The sequence below is a fragment of the Phalacrocorax aristotelis genome, chromosome 7 (assembly GCF_949628215.1).
Source record: "Phalacrocorax aristotelis chromosome 7, bGulAri2.1, whole genome shotgun sequence".
In the NCBI taxonomy this organism is placed as follows: Eukaryota; Metazoa; Chordata; class Aves; order Suliformes; family Phalacrocoracidae; genus Phalacrocorax; species Phalacrocorax aristotelis.
Genome location: NC_134282.1, coordinates 51,190,518 through 51,209,968, shown reverse-complemented (window position 1 = coordinate 51,209,968; position 19,451 = coordinate 51,190,518). Strand labels below are relative to the sequence as shown.

At 41.7% G+C, this 19,451-nt stretch overlaps 1 protein-coding gene across 18 annotated transcripts in view; it reads right to left on the bottom strand.

Annotated features, from left to right (window-relative positions):
* MEF2A (myocyte enhancer factor 2A) overlaps positions 1 to 10,339 on the bottom strand; it is a 90,749-nt gene extending 80,410 nt beyond the window's left edge. For 10 of the 18 annotated variants that reach the window (XM_075100656.1, XM_075100659.1, XM_075100658.1 and 7 more), the window contains exon 1: positions 10,217 to 10,339. The gene's annotated coding sequence lies outside the window, so the exon portion shown is untranslated. Of the gene's footprint in view, positions 1 to 9,357; positions 9,489 to 9,848; positions 9,939 to 10,091 lie in introns of those variants that run through there. The other 8 variants (XM_075100673.1, XM_075100670.1, XM_075100662.1 and 5 more) reach the window with 8 other exon arrangements.
* Positions 10,340 to 19,451: the final 9,112 nt, after the last annotated feature.

The following is a 19,451-nucleotide window of genomic DNA, read 5'->3' as shown; positions in this document are numbered from 1 at the left end:
GGTTGAAGCCTCTTTTGAGAACTAGTCAGTCAATGTCTTCAGGAATATCGTGGTAGGTTTTATCACTGAACAATTCAGCCTTAAATATACCATGTTTTAAAAAATAACATCCAGAAAATCATCAGTAAAACAGATATTAGCCTCACATGGTGGGGGGTTGGGGCCAGGCGTATTCCCTCCACTCTTCTGTTCCCTTTCCGAGGGTGGGAAGAGGGGTGCAGGGGACATTAGACACAACGTGTTAAAACAGAAAAATCTAAATGGTTTCTAAGCAAACAGGTCTTCCAACTTTTTAAATGGAAGTAAGCTCCTGCTCCCCCACCTCCAGAATATATGCATAAGAGAAGCAAGCTGCTGTCCGATATTATACACAATTATGGTCCAAAGTCTGGCAAGGGAAAAGCAGAGGACAGGCAGTTGCAATCTCAACCCGTTGAGCTTCTGTTCTAGATCACAAGAGTCCAGTCCTGACTACAAATGCTGCACAGTCAATCCCCTGCACAAAATCCCCAAACCATTACAAAATTTTGCAAACAGCGTCCTGACCAGACTCTCTGGGTAGGAAGAAATCGCACATGTACTACACAACTATCTTCCCATATGCTTACAAACAGGCATTATCGAAATAAAGATCTATTTAAGATTTAACTTCGTTCTGCTGAATGAATGAATCACAGCCTAATATGACATTTAGATCAAATCAAATACATTAAAAGCAAAGCAAATTAAGAAGCTGAATGCAGTTTTAAATCATCCTACCTTTAAGAGTTTATTTTCATAAAATTAAATAAAAACACTTAAGAAAATAACACTGTTTACTGATATGAGATTAGGGTATTATCAACAATGGTACTAAAATCTTGAAGACGGAACTGCCTATTACCCACAGCTTTATAATAAAATGAGGTTTACATGATCGCAGTCTATTCTCTCTCATTAACAGCTTCTGATTTAATTGGCCAGTTTCAACCAAGAGGAGCAGTAAAAGTATCTATTATTTTTAAGACTTTAAAGTGCTGTAGAATTTTTGACCTGTCAGTTGCACACAGCCCCGGGCAAAACACCTCACCTGCAGCGACCAGAGAAGCAGCAGGTTCTGTTGGATCACTCAGGCAGTCAGCAGGCACCTGCACCCAGACTAGCCACTGCTACCGGGCCTTTGAAGATATTTAAAGACCTTAAGAGAAATACCCTGTATAGAGGGGGAGCTCTGAAAGATCAGGGAATAATGGAAGACTCAAAAAATAAGGGAAATGGAAGGTCTCTAAGTTTTATTACTTGCAAAACTACTACTTTACTATTACTGTTAGGACTATTTTTAAATTTACTTCCACCATCTCTCCAAGCCGTATTTTAATATCATAAATAAAACAGGCTACAGTACATACAATAAAAATTTTCATACACACATTGTCTTTGTTCTTCCCTCTTCCCTATACCACGCTACGTTTGCTCCTCAGCCACTGAGCCATAAAGCAGGAATCCTTTTATCTCATGCAATCACACCGTTTATGCTTGCCTAGAGCTAATATTAACAGGACAGTCTACAGATCCTTTAATGACTTCCATCTCCTCTTAGACAAAAATTGGAAGGTGAAAAGAAAAAAAAAAGGGGGGGGGGCCAGCAAAACCTAACAGCACCCATTAGTGACATCAAGTTGGTTGCAGCCTCAGCTTCTTCTGAAGTATCTCTTCAGTCCTGTAGCAAGACCTGATGGTTACAAGCTCAGCCAGGACCCCAACTGCTGCATAAGCATGTTTGGATCACCAGAGGGTGCTGCAGGGGCTCATAACATGACTACACAATAGATTTGGGCTTGGATCACAGCCTTCTAACATGGGGCAAGTACATTTCTCAGCTTTTAAAAAGAGGTTTTTACCTGGGTCTCTTAGTCGTTTTGATCCCCTCTCCAATCACCTCTTCTGAAGTGAACTACTTATTTTCTGATAGAATCTGGTGCAAGTTTTATAGAAGCACCTTGTGCTAACACACTATTCATTGCAAACACGTGTGTACTGGACTAGTTCTAGAGCACCCTCAAGAGAACTATAAAAACAAGCATGTCACCACTAGGCTTAACTTGACAGTACAGGAGTCCATCTCCCCAGCAAAACATATGGGGAATCTACAAACAGAAAAAAGACTGCAACCCAGTGAACTAGAGAAGTCTTATATATAGGGCATGCTAAAAGTATCTGCAGGAAGGTTTACTGAAAAGCAGCTAGCGCGATAATTGTGGCTACCAGGTTACATTTCACCCTAGCGTGAATCCAAGCCTCCTAGGTAGATAAGCCTGTAAAAAAGAAAATTCAACCAGAAGGCACTAGGAACATCCTTCAGAATGCCCAGACAGTAATAGCAGCTGGAATTTTCAACTCTCCATAACCCTATTTCAACTCCTGAACAAATCATTAGTCTTTTGAAGTACCTTCCTCCTATTTTGCAGGAAGCATCTAAACGACTCCAGTATTCGGGGACATTAATCACTTACATTTTAAAATCTAGAACTTTGAATTACTGGAACACCACATTTTACGAGTTCCTTGAAGCTACTGAATTAACAGTGATAAATAGAAACATTGATCAACAGCTTTTTTTTAAAGAAAAATAATTTGACAGTTATCTTTTGAAATTTGGGGGGAGGGTAGAAACAAGAATTATCTCATATTAAACCCACGACAAAGTCTGGGGGACTTTGAATTTCTCTGTGTCTTTCACTGAGAACAAGTGTTCTGTATTTCTAGCTGATTTTGTAATACAGATTTGCTAAAATAAAATATTTTTTAGATTTCGGTTAATTCAGTCGATAAGTTTCCCATTGCTTTTTTGACAGCTATTCAGGTTAGCAATTTTTGTATTTGTGACAAAGAAAACAAGCAGCTACTTAAAACTGAAAATTATCATTTGATATTCCACAATGTTATGACATGCTGTACATACTCTTTGTGAATTTTTGGAGTATTTGTGTTAATAACTAGAACTTCTACAAATATACCCATATTCCACCTCTCCAATATCCAGGGAATACCTGCCTCCACTTACTGATCACATCTCACTTCTGCCATGCTGAATTTTGTCTCATTCCCCTCCCCTGACTGGGTTCTAATTTAGTGCTTCCTAATGGAAACCATTAATACTTTTAGTGCTGGCACTTTTTTCCAGGGTCGAGCCCAACATCTCTGAAAGCAAAGATCTTAATATATGTTTCAGTAACAAAAAGTTAAGATACCACCATTTGGAATGTTATTGAACAAAGATAAGAACAACAAGAGGACAAAACAAAAAGCACAACACACAAACCACAAAAAAAAGCGCGCTCCAAAAGAAACACAGGAGGATATTAAGGAAGTCTCTCAGAGGAAATCCTTCTCCTGCACTCAAAAGCTTCAAATCCCAAAAGCCAGCTAGCCAAGTTAATACGTGCATTATCAAACTCAGACTAACAAACATAATTTGACAGCATGTAGGTTCAAAAATTTTAGCAGAAAGCACTTTTCCTTTCTGTACACATCAAGTGAAACGGCATGTCTTTTACTTTTCCCTCTTTTACCCTGAAACCAATGGGCTTCTGAGCCCATTTTTGTGGGTTTTTAAGTCTTTTACGTTTAAGACACCTGAATTGCAATTAAAACCTCATATTATTGCACAACAATTTTAACAGCTTCAAGACAAAACAAAAATTTTTAGTTATTGAAAAATTTTAGTTTATTACCCTCACTGCATTACACTGTAATACAAGCACAGTGGCAACAGAACATCCCATTTTCTCAAATATTCTCAGAGGACTCAGCTCACACTGGAAAAAGCAACATTTTTAAATTGCTATATGCACCAACTTATTAGCCGTCATTCGTGTCAGCTTACAGTTTTTAAAACAGGATGCATGCAGTCATATCAGGAAGAGGGCAGTTGCTGTGAAAGAATGATACCAAAAACAAGATGTCCTTAATGTTGATAACCCCGCACAATGTTTCTGCACTATACTATACAAGTTTTCTACAACAGTAAGATATTCAATTAAATAAAATTCAAAATATCTGGAGAAAGATGCCCACTTAAAACCACTATCACCTTTTTTCATATCTGATGGAAAAAGGTATTTTACCTTCCTTCTCAGCCTCCCCGACTCAAGTACTGCAGATTTTGTGAGAGATACAGGGTTCAAGTCATCTTATCCTGACACCTTTCAGTGGTTTCTTTAATGGACACTGTCAAGGCAAGTCTGTTCTGCCTTTTGATCCCTCATCTTTCTATGCGTGTGTGCATGTCAGTCTCTCAAGGCTCAAATATTTGCTTACTCTCCTCTCTTACAACTGTAATTCTTGCACATCCCATCTTTTTACACTTACAATACATGCCTATGCATCATAAGGGATACCAAAATCATCTCCTCTGAATTCTCCCAACTCTGTACACCAACATCTTCAAGAAAGAAATGTTTTAACAGCATAGCCACAGCACAGCTCAGTTATAGATGTGCTTAGATAATTATATAGCTAAAAGTTCAATAATTTATCCCCCTTGACCTTCCAAACGTTCTAAGCGATCACAAAAAATTACAAGATCAGGCCTGTGTACATTGGTACAGCACTCAATACTGATACCCACCACAGCTTGCAAATATTACTGCAAGTATCAAGACGATATATCCGCTTTACATATTCTCACAGGTCTATGGTTAGCTTTCAAACAATAAAAATAACATTAGTCCAATCCATGCAATCCTAAATTACAGTGTTGGAAGCAATCTGGTTTTCAAATAAAGCTGAGTTTCAAAAACACTTGAAGGTATTTAAAGCAAATGGAAAAAAAAAATCCTCCTTCCCCCCTGATTATCATCATAAAAGTATCCTGAGCACAAACCCATCCATTCTACACCCCACCCTTTTAGGTGATCTCTGACCACCAGGGTGAAGGCAAACACATTTTTCTCCCAGTTATTTAGCTCTTCATTTGGGGAAAAAAAGGGGGGGGAGGACGGGAAAAAGATGCTTTGTCATCAATGCCTGGTACACAGACACTCAACTCAAAGCAAGCACCTTTCCACAACTATCCTTGGCTGATAATTCCTAACACTTACTTTTTATCCCTATACTTAAAATAGGCATGCAACAATACTTAGTAACTACTAGGGAAATCCAGCTGAGCACAAAGCAATACAGAACATACTTTTAAGTCTCCAGGTCAGCCCATAAGGACTTCAGCAGAATTCAAAAGCTCTTCAGGGACAGAGACAAATATAACTGGGAGACCTACCTAATTAAGCATCACTAACATTTTGAATATAAAGTAGTTAATTTCCTGAAAAATAATTCAATTAATCACACTCTTAGGAAGAATGTACTTTCTTCTCATCATATGGGCACGCTTATACTGTTACAACACATGGGGAACAAAAAGCATAGTGCTTTCTGTAGAAAAGGTTCTATATTCACCTGCATCAAAATTTTGAAAAAAGACTGACCACAAAATTTAGCTGTCTTTACCCGGCAGTTGTTCCTGCCTAATTCTTCACTGCAGCCTCGGATTAAGAAGCAGAGGAGAAAGGAAGATTACCATATATACCATTTAAAATATTCCAACTCAGCAACTCTTTTGGCAGGGCAAGGAATTCAGATCTCAGGAACAGAGTTGTCTTGCAAGACATTAATTCCTCTTTAGTGTCAAATGGAAATGAGAGTATACAGTACAAGGGTTTACATTCCTGAAGAAAAACATATTTGAGTTAAGGATAAAGAAATCTAGAAAAATTCTCACAGAAATAGTAAACATAAGCCTAAATAATACAGTTGATAAACAAAAATAAGTCGCCTCTTTCATATGGAAGGAAAAAAAAAAAAACAATCCCTTCAACTCCATAAGCAATAACTTGAAAGAGCAAGTGTTAGAATAAGAATGCACCATATGACGGGGGTGGTAAGGAGTAGAAATTTAGATCAGACGCTTACTTTAAAATAATCAAACTACACTACTGTGGGCTACAAACTTAACCCTCCATGACATTATTTCTTAGCTGGTATTCTGCCACAGAACACATGCTGGGGGAGGGGAGGGGAACTGTCATAGTACACAGCTGAAGTCTGGTTTTAACTCTTTAGTACTACCACTTTGATAATTTATTAGATACTGTGTCAATGACCTCAAATGTATTTTGATTAGCTGCCCAAAAAAGTTCCCGAAGTGTTTTTAGTGGAAGATCAACAAAATTAACTTGGGGGGAAGGGGGGGGGAATCAAAAGAATGTCTTGCTGTAATCTTACAGACTTCATAAGACACCAAAACCACCTTGTAAACATTCGGGGGGAAAGCCAGCTATATTTAGGTATTTCAGGATCTAACTGCACCTTCAGAGACTTTATTCATTTCACATGCTAGGAGAAAGCATTAAACTAAACCCACATTCTGTATCACTTCAGTGACACTTTGGCTAGTCCATTCAAATAATTATTGCATTAGCCTTTCAACACTAGCAGTAAAGCATACAAGAAAAAAGAGGAATGGTGCATTTATTTTCCCTGCTTACTTTACCAGAGCTGAAGGAATCAAATCTGAACATGAGACAACCGGCACCAAAATTCACCCATATTAATCACAGAGGTTTTGACTTTTGTTCCACTTGTTCAACTGAAGAACACATTATTACACGTGTGAAATAATATCTTTAAGTTTTCATGTTTCTTGTATTTGAAAGTCACTTTGTCCATGAAGTTATGCAGCATATATGTTGTCACATGATGTTCACAATAATTCAAAGTGAGTTTTGTTTCAATGAGAAGGAAAGGAAATGTATTTCCCAGTGTTTTGCACACATGATCAGACTGCTGTTGTGACTTAATAGGCCCAAAGCCCAACTTTTACACCGAGTATTTAATCCTGTGGCCTTTAAGAATAAAAATTAAGAATTTGGTGAGGTGAATAAAATCTGCTATGTTAATTTTAGAAAATACACTTTTTAAAAATTGACCCAAAACACAGACATCTCTCATGCAAGGCGTAACAAGCTACAGTTATTACAAATTCAAGATATTTCTTATTTAGCTAAAAAACTTGGTTCCCAAACTGATACAGATTTCCACATTACACAGCACTATAATACACTACTTTTACTACTGTTAGAGAATTAATCAGCTGTGTTTTGTTAGCATGGCATTGCTCACAGAGACTTGCATGGTGCTTCTGGTCCCTTCAAGGCTGCACTTGGGCCCAGAATACACAGAATGACATCAACAAGTTATCTGAGAAAGTTGGCTAACATTCTAAAATAAACCCCGTAAAAGCTCTGCTGCCCAGATTGACCAGTTTAACATAAACTGCACGCGATTCAGCTCCAATAAGGTTCCTAAGAAAGACAGGTCTTCTGCTGTGAGAAGACATTTTATTCTCCAGAATTACTTCAAGTTTTAATTCAGGCAAGTCCTTCTCATCTTACTAGTCCAACATGACTCAATTCTGTAGATCAATTTGCCTAGCTTCATGAAATTCAATGTTCACTTATTTCTTCATCCCTTGTTTCGCACACAAAGAAACTAATGTTATGGGAAATTACAGGAATCTAAATCCAGATATCCAGACATATGCAAAGCATTCTATGGGCTTACTCATTTAGAGAGGTGAGGTGTAACCACATCGGTTTAAATACACACTTTAAAAAATGAAGCAAAACGAGCATACATACAAGCTAAAGGCTAATATTTATCTGCCATAGCTCACAATCTGTAAACACCTCACAAATAAATCATTAGAAATGCCAGAATGCTAAAACTGGTTTAGAGGAGTTGCACAGGTAGACACAACCATCTACACTAAAATTGTTCTGAAGTTGATCCCGTTCCTCTCATTGAAGGATTCTTCTCATTTACCGGTGATACTCCTCTCCTACTACCAGTATGCTACGTCAACTACAGATTTAGAAGAGAAAAATAACTAACCAGGGCACTGGGTTATTTTCCTTCTGCAATTCCAAACTCAATGCCCTCAGTCGAACAAAGCTCATCTCCAACTGGCCAGCACTATTATAATCCCTTAACACCAAGACAAATTGTTCCATTCTCTCATTTTGGTTTTGCTAAACAAGTACAGAATTTTAAAATATCATTTTGTAATTATGCTCTTTAATGACCAAAAGTGTTAGAATTACATGCTTTGTTAAAATTAATCTGAATTATGTAATTGAAAGACATGTCATTTTGCACATATTCTAGCACCTAGATGAAAAGAATAGTTTAAAAGAGGAACCTCACACTTCTCCCCCAAATGCAAAGAGAAGAGGAAAAAAACCTAAAGATTACATTCTTACATATAAGAGGTAGAGATAAACATTTTAAATAATTTTAAAAACAGAACAGATTATAGGAATGTTGCTCTGACATCTTTCATGTAGGTTGTTTAAACACTAGCTAGCAATAACAAGAAAACTGTATTTTGATAGATATTTTTGTTATCTAGCTCCTAAAAACAAAACAGAAAAGACTTGCATGAGAAGCAATTATCTGTAGACAGTTAACATAATTAAGTTTAAGAGCTAATAGCCTTCCCTATGCTACATAAAAATTTACCAGACTGTGAAAAAGGTTTAAAATAAGTACTGTCTATACTACCAATTCCATACCAAACCACATTTTTTTCCTTATTGCTACCTACAAATTATGACATTTGTTGGTCCTTTGTACTTCCCAGAACCCCTTTCTCTCACCGTTCACAATAAATTTAGTCTTTTGTGACTACAGGACACAACGGCTTCACACTAAGAAGCCCTCTTCTTAAATTTTTCTTCTTTCCCCCTCTGTGAAACTCCAGTTTCTCAACTCTGAAATTAATCACCTGTCAAACAAGTCACTACGGCTTAGCTTTTCTAAGCAATTCCATTCTCTTCGCCATCTAGCATCCCAAAAAGCAGGTAAAAATTTACTGGGGGACACAGCTCCACAAACTCCAGGGGCTTTCTGTCAGAGCAGTCTCTCTGCCCATCCTCCCGACGGGTGCGCAGACCGCCGAACACACAACCCTACTGCCCTACCACGCAGCTGCACCTTCAATCTTTTCCTCCTCTGGACAAAACATCCTTTAGTTTACCCATTAGCGAACAGTTTCTCCTGCCATTCGCAACGCACCTCGGCGCTGTGCGCCACCCCTTTAGCAACGGCCACCCCCTCCCCGACCCCCGACCCCTCTCCCCACGGCCGCGCTCTAAGGAGGGTTGGGTGTGTTGATTTGTCTGTTTGTTTGTTTTTAAACGCGGTGTCGCTTACCCAACGTGGCCGCCTAGAAACAGGACAAAAGGTACTTCTCCCCGCCGCTCCCGGCACACACGCACCCCCAGCCCCCGGACTTGGCCACCCGGGCGAAGGCGACCTTACCTCGGTGCTCCCCGAGCGCCAGGGCCTCGCACCCCACCCTCTCTCCCCGGTGCACCAGCACTCAGGCAGACTCCGCTGGCCTGGTCCGAGAACGTCCATCCTCCCTCCTCCAGCGAGCGGTGCGGGAAGTTCTGGAGAGGCCCCGGACGCGGGGAACTCGCCCACCCGCGGGAACTCGCCCACCCGCAGGACCCCGCGCCCCTCCCCCGCCAGCCCCCCGCTCCGACTGCCCCGCCAGCAGCCCCCGCTCCGCTGCGCTCCGCCGGGCCGACACCGCGGGAAGGGGATGGCGGCGGGACCCCCCCCTCCCCCCGTCCGCCCCCCCCCCGGGGGCTGCCCCCGCCCGCCACCGCTGCCCCTGCCTCACGCCCCGCTCCTCGCCTCCCCCCCGCCGCTCCTCGCCTCCGACCCCCCACGCTCAAGGAGGGCTCCCCGACCCTCCCGCTCGCCCCGAAACGCGGGCACCCGTCCCCCCCGCCCCGCTCACTCACCCGCCCGCCCGCGCCCCCTCGCTCCCTGCCGCCGCTCCTGCCTCCTCCCCGCTGAGGCTCCTCAGGAGACACTGACACCGGCGCACGGATACTCGCTAGCGCTATTTTTGGGAAACAAGGCCCAACCGGGGCCGGAACTACTTCCTCTGTCACACACACTCTCCTCTGGCGATTCTCCCGTCTTCCGAGAGTATCCTTCCGCCCTTTTCTCCTGGCAGCTCGGAGGCGGCTGAGGGCGCTCACCCGAGCCAGGCGGGAGCGGTTCGAGGCGGACACCGCGGGGAAACGCGAGGCGAGGCTACGGCCGGCGGCGGGGCTGGCAGCGCCCCGGGTTGAACACCCAGCATCGCCGGATTATTTTGCTTTACCATGGGGAGCGGCCGGGTCTACATTCTTCACCGCCGACCCAATCCTGCGGCGCCGCGAGCCGATAGGGCAGCGCGCCGGAGTGAACGGAGTGAAGGGGCGGCAGCGCCAATCACAGCGCCCGTGAGGAACGGAGGCGCCGGCCAACCAGGGAGCAGTTGGTGGGCGGGGCGTAACGAAACGTGGAGGCCTTGAGTGACAGGAGGGTACTCAATCAGAGAGACGGCGAGGGAAGTGATGACCAGTCACAGCCCAGAGTGGGCGGGCCTCCTTCGAAGGAATTCCCTAGGCCACGCCCCTCTTCCCCAGCCTCGGCGCCAACGCATGCGCACAAAGCCCACCCTTTCCCCCCGCGCTGCCCCCCCCCGGTGACGGTGACGCACGTAGCCAGACCTACCCCACCGGGAAGCGGCGCATGCGCTACGGCGCCTGTCCCGGTAGGGCGGGGCCGCGCGCGCCCCGGCCCGGCGGCGACGTGCTGAGGGGTTGCCGGGGGCAACGGCTGCGGCGGGGCGGGGCGCTCCTGGCGCCGCGGCCTGTCGGTCCCGCCCGGCCTGCCCGCACACCTCGTCCCCGCAGCCCCCCGCCCTCCGCGGGAGGAGGAACCGGGGGGTGTGTGTGGAAAGTCCCGCTCCTGCCGCCCACCAGAGCTGCACACACCCGGTTCTCACCTTTCCAGCAAGGCAAAGCTTGGCTCTTGGGGTCCAGAACCATGTCCCTGAATTACTTAAAACTAGTCACAATAAGTGGCAGCTCATCCTCCTGCAAGCCCTGATCGCTGGAGGATGCAGCAGACCAACGCCTGTCCCCACCCCCACACAGCCCAGCTACCTCTGTCACCCTCACACAAACCACCACCACCTCCCCAATATAAATATTTCATTTTTCTTCTGACTGGCTTTCTGTCAAAATCGCTGCTCTACGCGAACACGAGCTCCGTCTTCGCTTTCAGGCAAGGGTGACAATCCACCTTGGTTCCTCCTCCATCCATCTCCACCTCACATTATCTCTGTCAGAGTTCCCATTAATTTCACTTTAAGTAGAAAAGACTACTTGGGAATACATAATAAAAGGCATAAAATTGGCGTCTTTCTCCTTCACAGAAGGCAGCAGCTGAAGAATGACCCAAAAATAAAACTTTGATGATAAAAAGATACTTGCCAAAAATCATCTGCGCTCTACAGCTTCTCCAGATTTATCCTGCAAGATACCCGCAGCCTCAGAGTGAAATGATGGGAGCCATTTCAAAGCACTAAATCACCGACGGAGAGGCAACATCTCTGCTTCAGGACACGAGAGTCAAAGGTGCTTTCTCTGGAAAACAGAAATCAGAGGATGTTCTTTATATTTGGAAGACATATCATTAACCGAGTACAAAAAAAGTAGCTCCACAAATGGTTAGAAAACAGAATGCAAGAAACGATGGCAGAAACGCCCAACTCGCAGGGTGATAACCACGCCATTGGAAGCAAAAATGTGGATCTTCCAAGACCATTCCAAAAAAATGAATGTAAATTTCTGTTGTCTGTTTCCAAACATGTACCTCAAATGGCAGTAGTAATTCACAACTCACAGAAATGTTGAAGTTCAGGATTTATAGTGCACAGTTTACTTGGGTTTTAAATATATGGCCAGTAAATAATGTTGAACAACTTCTGAAACATCCACCTGGCATTCAAAACAGAAGTACAAGAGTATGGCGCTTCTTACTGTGGATCTAGCAAAAAGCTAATAAGATGCGTGGAAGACAAAGAGATAACAAAATATAAATAATTGCCATCTACTATCGTATTTCCAAGCTGATTGTAACTGACCTATAATAATCAGGACAAGATTTAAATACATAACAGTTTTCTTACAATTCTCAACATGAACAGTCCAAATGTCATTGATTTTTATATGAATATGGTTTATTCTCTTCTTCCTAACTATACCTGTCATCTGTAATATCTGTAAGGTCTGTTACTAGAATCTAATGATTAATACCATGCAATCCTCTCATGACAGCAATATGCTGAAAGATGTTAAATAAAATCCTGAATCCTTTATTTAAGTTACAAGAGTCAGTTGGAGTCTGAGGAAGACACTGAAGTACGGCCTGAGTGAGGACTTCTGGATATACTCATTAATTATTTTCAGAATGTAATCATATTATCCTAAGCTGGCAAAAATAGAGCAGGAAGCCAAAGAGAGAAATAATTTGTTCTGATCTGTCCTTTTCAGTGGCACTATAAGAACAAGCATAGCATGTGTTGCTCAAGGGATTTTTATATACACCATGCAAACAATTGTTAAGGGGTATAGCGCAGCGTCTTTCCCACTGAAATGCATTCATCCCTCAATTGAAACACTGCCCTATGTAACAATTGAAAAAAGGAAGTGCAAAATATGGCATCCAATTGAAATTACAGATGTTGTTTTCCATACACGGTGATGTGCTGCTACATCTGCTTCTGCAGAGCCCTCTTGGGACTGCTAGTGAAAAAGAATGGGTGGCGGGGAGGTCACAGATGTTCTCACATGTCACAATAGCATAAATGAAAAATATCACCCCTTTAGGGTCACATGAATAAAATCATAGAAGAATTTACGTATCAAAATGACTAAAATCACTACGTGAATTGATGGCCACGCTCTGCCTTAGGTTTAATTTCCAGGACAACTGCCAAGGCCAAATGCACCTGGATAATCCAAAGGATGCAAAGCTGTAGGTGATTAAGAAAAATCCATACTACGGAGAAAAAAATTACAATCCTTATAAGACTGTAGAAGCAGCAACGCAACAAAGCCCCTGAGAACATCACACTTGAGTGTCAATATGACAAGAGAAAAATTATCACAAGCATCTGCTAGGATCGCTCTTGAGATACATGAGAACAACCGCTGAACGCATTTCTGCCCATCTTATGTACAACCCAGAGACTAAAAAGAACCACTTGAAATCTATTCCCTTGTCCAACTAACAGGCAGTGTAATTTCCATGACATCCAAGGAGAAATAAACCCAGAGAAATAGCAAATATAAAGAAAAATATTGGGGGAAAAAGACACCAGTATTCTTAATTTTAGCTAAATAGCCTCACAGTTGAATAGAGTCCAGCAGTTGTTATGGCAATAAAGCTTTCCCTTGGACCTCTGTTCCAGTGCATTTCCACCCACCCATTCAAGGTATTTTGGAGGCGCTACCACCAAAATCATATCGCCACTAACTTTTAACTTACATCTTAGGACCTTCTTACAAAACACTCCAGAGAGGCACTGCAGCTGTCCCTCATGCCTTCTTTCAAATATTCCTTATATTCCAGAAATCAGCTTTTTCATCTTGTGGCCTGGAGAAAAATCCATAATCTCATGCTTCTGAAGGTGAACTCTCTATAAAAATGAAGTGCAGGACTTCTAATGTTATAGATAAGAGGAGTAGGGGATGTTATGTAGCTTTTGCATATTCGCCAAACAATTAAGTTATCCTTCATAGGGAAGGAGGGTCTAAGAACAAGCCTTTAAGAACAAGGTTTCTTAAAATCGCAGGCCAGATTAATTCCTAACATTGTTTCACTTACAATGGTGGAAATACTCTATGAATGAAGATTTTGTAAAGGACTACTTCTTGCAACAAAACCAAATTGTACTCGCAGCATTTCAGGATGGGAACTTGCATTAGAAACAAAGGATGGGAGCAGGGGGACTCCCACCTAGGGAGCAGGAAATCGGAGAGGAGCAGATAATGGTTCCTTTCCATTAACTCTTTGGGTAACCCTGTTAACCCCATAACGACCGCTTCAGTACAGACACAGACTTTTGCTCTCAGAAAGCTGGCTTGGAACAAACTCCCCTGACCTCCCTGTCTGGTCGGGAGTGTAGCTGTTACACTACTCTTTTGCTCTAGTGTTCCACTAAAGACAGATGTAATCACGTAAAGATTGCCTAATTTTAGTTAAGTCCAAATTGCAGGACAATGCGTGAATTAAATTCACTCAACCCGTTTCATAGAACTGCCCTCTGTAAACCACTAATATTTCCACATCGTTATATGGTAAATTCAGTAATCTGATTGCCTTGGGAATATTTGTTTTTCCAGAACTTGTGGCCAAGGTACATAAGATTAGATCAGACACAGCTTGTCTAAGAATGCTGTAATGTGGGTGTACAGTATATCTGCTAGTTTTGAGTTACAGGTAAAAGTTCTCTTTCAAACTTTTCCAGCCAGGGGTTCGAGCTCAGTTATCTGAAGTTGTCTGTTGCAACATTTGGCACTTTTCGTTTTGCTTTGCTGTTGGCCTTCTAATACTGGAGGATCAACACGGGAGGCATTTGCATGGCATACCTTCCTGACCGCACGCGTGATCCATACCTCAGCAAAACTTGTGATATTTTATAGGTCCTCACAATGACAGAACACAAGTTGCTCTGGGATTCACGCTCTTCTGCTGGGATTTTCTCACCATTCTGCATGTTAACATGAACCAACAGCTGGGTTTAAGAGATCCGATATAAATAGTAACATCACGCTGCAAGCAAGCTTCTTGGAAAGTAAAGAAAATACGTTATTTAATGCACTCTGACATTTGCCTTTCCTCCCCTTATTCCTAAGCTGCATTTCTGTAAACACCAGTAACGCCAAATGCAAAGAAGTTGACTTCTTCACACAGACATAACAAGTGCTGCCTTGAGCCCAGGAGATTATAACCAGAACAGCTTACCTCTCCCCTCAGCCAGACAGCTGGCAAATTCTGCACAGTAGGAGAAGGAGGCAGAGTGTGGATGGAAATTCCTGCTTCCAACAGCATTCAAGATTACAACCTTTGCTATTTTATTTTCATGGTTGCTCTATGTTGCTTCAGAAACTTCCTGCTTTTGCCATATCTTTCCATTCATTAAAATTGCAGCTTGCAATTAAACATTCTGACATAACATAGCTGAGATTTTTTGGCAGCAGCCTTAACCAGAGGTTTTCAGAGTTTCCTGCAGACAGCTTTAAATTTTCATATCCTCGTGAATGCTTGCCACCTTCTTTTAATAACTTGAAAAAATAAGCCTCTCTTAGGAACTTCATTGTTTCTGTATTTCCCCAGCACTCATTTACTGCTTTTAGAAATGTGTCATGCACATGTATATTTATAGAGAGAGCAAAGTGTACATATGCACAGTATAGTTTGACATCTTATAGGGAACACACAGATTGCTTAGCGGATCTAAAGAAAAATAGTTATGTTCAATATTTTCGTTATTAAAATGCACTTTTCTCTTCTGATGGCATCGTATTATTTCACCCCTCTAAAAAAACCAATCATATTTACCACATTATTCAAAAACTGCAGGCCTTCATCTGTGAATAATTTTGTAGCTTTATACCTATTATGACTGTCATATATTGCAACAGTAAAGTATTTTTATTATTTTTGTACAACAAAGTATTTCTTAGAATAGATCTTGCCCTTTTTCCAAAGGAGCTAGAAATCACTTAAAATGATTTTAAAGTTATTTGCCTTTTTAAGGTGTCGAATATATTTTATCGTTTGCAGACCAGTTCAAACACTGCTCACCATTATCTCTAACATAGATTTGAAATTGATTTAAAAGAGGGTCTTTTGAATGTTCAAACTGACCTTAAACTCTTTTGTCTTCCAACATTACCTGGCAAATAAATTCTTAAGGAATATTATCAACTTAAGAACGACGCTTTAGTCTGGAAAATTTTCCAAGAGATTAAAGAGAAAATGTCTTCTTTTTTCTGTAAGTTTAATTTCTATATTTGACAGCAGTATGTGTGGTCAGTATCCCATGCTGTTAGGAAACAAAGGGGACAGAAATAGATATAGGAGACCATAATACCTGAAAAGTCTTTGAACTACTTTTTAAAGTCGATTTGAAGTTGATGGGGCCTCTTCGAGTGACAAAAGACTTGTGGAACTTTTAACAACCAGCTAAGTTGCTCCTGACTTGTGCAGAGCACCCTCAGCTCCCACCGCAATCAGCTAGCGCTGCTCTTAAAACGTAAGTTTAAGCATTATTTTTCCTGCATTTTATCTGCTTCACTGTAAACTCCACTGGCCAAACTGCACAAACAAAAAGGCACATTTTATGGCCCCGATCTTCTAAGCTTCATATACAGAGCCTTCCATGGTTCTGCATGATCTTTTATAACATACGAGGCATAGCAAAGAAACTTTTAAAGCAATTGACTTACAAAATAAAGTTCACTTCTTAGACTTGGGCAGTTTACAAGGTACATTTTGGGTCTTATAATGGTGCCCAGACTCCTCAGGACAAATGTGGCATTGGTGTATTTCCCATTGATGTCTTTGAGGGTACACGTAGGATGACTGGTCTGTGTCCCACAGGGGAAATCACAGACATCGGCTTCCCTGCTCCCTCTGGCCCTTTCAGGTAAAGGCAAAAATGCCATTGATCCTCTGTTGGAGGTTTGCTTTAGTTTGGAAAACGAACCTTAAAAATGTAACCAGAGTGTTCATGTGGATCAACTGGTGCACATTTCCGAGTTCTGTATCTGAGCAGGCATTTGTTAAGTGGTTTATGGTTTTCTTGGCTGTGATTTAGGATTATTGCATACTTTCTCAACCCTTTACTAAAAATATGCTCAGTTCTAACCATGAAATGCGGCAGCACATTTGCTGCAATCTCTGAAGATGGTTTCTTTTCTGTCAAACAGTTTAGAAGACAAACTGGCACTGAGACAGCTCACCTGTTTTCTGCAGTTACTTGATGATAAACTACTTCACAGACCCTGCTGTTGCATCTAGGACAAGTGTTTTGAGACAAAGCTCTGATACATGTGTAAACAGGTCACCTCGCCCTAAAATGCCATTTCATTTCCAAGCCAAGCCAGCTGGCTTTGGACAGAAAGTTCTTTTCTACTTGCGTGGGCAAACTTTATCGCCTTCCCATCCTTTTTCTCTTGCTGTCACATTACTGCAGAGGTGGCGGTGGCTGATAGCAGAGTGAGAAGCAGTGTTCAAAATTCGTCCATGTTAGTCAAGATAATAATGCCTGGTCCTGCAGCCATGTATTGAATCAGTCCATGTGATCTCACATAACCTTATCAAATGTCTTTCCTTTCATTATATGGAAGTAGAGAAAGATTAACTGAGATCGCGTTCAAGTTATTGAATGAAAAGGAAAAGCATCAAAAGTTTTGGGGTGTAAGCCTGTGTTTCATTGGCCCCAGTCATTGTTTGAAAGGGTCCAGGCTCATCCTAGGTTTGGAACTTTTTTATCTTTAATTTCAGTTTAGCAAATCCTGTTGTGTTCCTCGTTGGAGAGAAGCAAATTTCTTCTTAGCTCTCCCACAGGGTGGAGTAAGAAAACTAGTGTTATCTGGGAGGAAAGCTGTAAGTTTGGGATTGTTGGTTTTCTTTCAGAGCTCTATAAAGTCAATGGAAAGTCTCTTACTTATTCAAAGATTAGACCTGCAAAACTGCACCCCCTAAGCAAAGAGTAAAATACGCAATAGGTATAGTTTAACTGGTGTAGAAGTGGTTTAAATCTGTTTTATTACATTTTAGCCAAGCTGAACTGTTCTAAACTGGGTTAAAACCATTACTGCAACGGAAGCCAGGCTCTCAGTTTACCATGCCTTAGCTATACCTTCCCCCTGGGTAGAAGAGGACAAGCAAGGCTACCTCAAATCACCTAGCATTTCATGCAGTTATGCATATGGAAAAAGCTGACACAAAGACTTGTTATCCCCACACTAATTTGTCCATGTGTCCATATCCATAGTTACACTTGTTTATATAACACCAGTTTAAAATGATACTTGCAGGGTCTGAATACATGAATGAGTGATCTCATTCATGTACTGACATGCTTGACAACTCACCATGCATCAACTGAGCCGCGGTAATTGACCATGTGTGTTTGCTCGTAGCCTGTGGCGATCTCAGATGGAAGAAACCAGTTCAGACTTTTCTTTTTCTTGGCCCTGAGGTTAAGCTGACACATTGAACCTCACGTTTGCTGCAGGCTAAAGAAAGGCACGCTGCAGTTACCGTGCCTCAACTGATGTGCGGTAACTTGTTAAGTTGCTGGAACCGGACAGCGTGCCCAAGCTGTTGGTTAAAATGGGATAATTGAGGGCATAAATCAGGTGTTAGTTCAGTTCAGTGCAAGTCAATTAGGAATGGATTTAAGGTAAATTGACACAAATCACTCTTAGTCCAGAATAAAAGTGGCTACCCCGCACTAGCTTAACTAAATCCAATACAGCTTAATCTAACATAAATGGAAAGACTTTCAGCTAGTCATAAAAAGCCAAAAATCTTATGTGAATAGCCTAGGGCATGTGAATTCACTTCAAGCAACAAATACAATTGGACACATAAACAAAGAAAGTGAGCCAAATTCACAGCTATCTCTGCAGACAATGCAGAGAGAGGGGAAGAGGTAGCTGTGAAAGCAGCAATACCTTCTCTGGCTCTCCTAGCAGATTTGGAACACACTATCACTTTCAGCTGTAAACTGCTGAAGGTAAGAACGGGTATTCTGCGTTATCTCAGAAATGTGCATGATTTAATAACAAGTATGAAACAATGCTAACATGATCCTTATAAAAGCTGATTGTGAACAAACATGAAACAGCTGAGTTTGTTTTCATTCCTTCAGCTTGATGAAAAGTATTAAGGATCAGAAGATGATATAGATACTGAAAAGCAAATCCAGGTTTCATAAATTTTAATAAGCGAAGTGTTATTAGTAATTCAATCTAGCAGAAAAATCCCTAATGAATAAAGAGCAAACAAAACTTGATTTTCTCAAATGGCTTCACCTTTCATCTCTAGAAACTTACTGAAATTAGGGAAGCATAGCTGGGATTAGTCATATAGGGGCAATTTTTTAAATCCTTTACCAATTGGAGGTTGACTTGAATGAAGGAATTTGGCCCCCTAGTTCCCATTTCCTGGCTGAGTTATCTCTTCTAAGAAATTCTTTTATGGAGAATGTCCGTGGGAAACTAGTCTGAATTCTTTGTGTTGTGTGAGATTTTAGAAGACTGTTATGGATCGGCATCCCACTAGGGAGGATACAAGATGCCTATGCACAACAAAATGATAGCCTTGCCCCTACAACATACTACGTAGTCCTAGCAGCAGGCTGTGCTTCAAATTTATTCCTATGTGGCTGCTGAGAACCACTAAGGAGTCATCCTGCAGCCTGTGGGAAGAAATGCAGCCCTTTCTCATAGTGGGTACTTGGCTCATCCATCCAAGGTAAAAATATG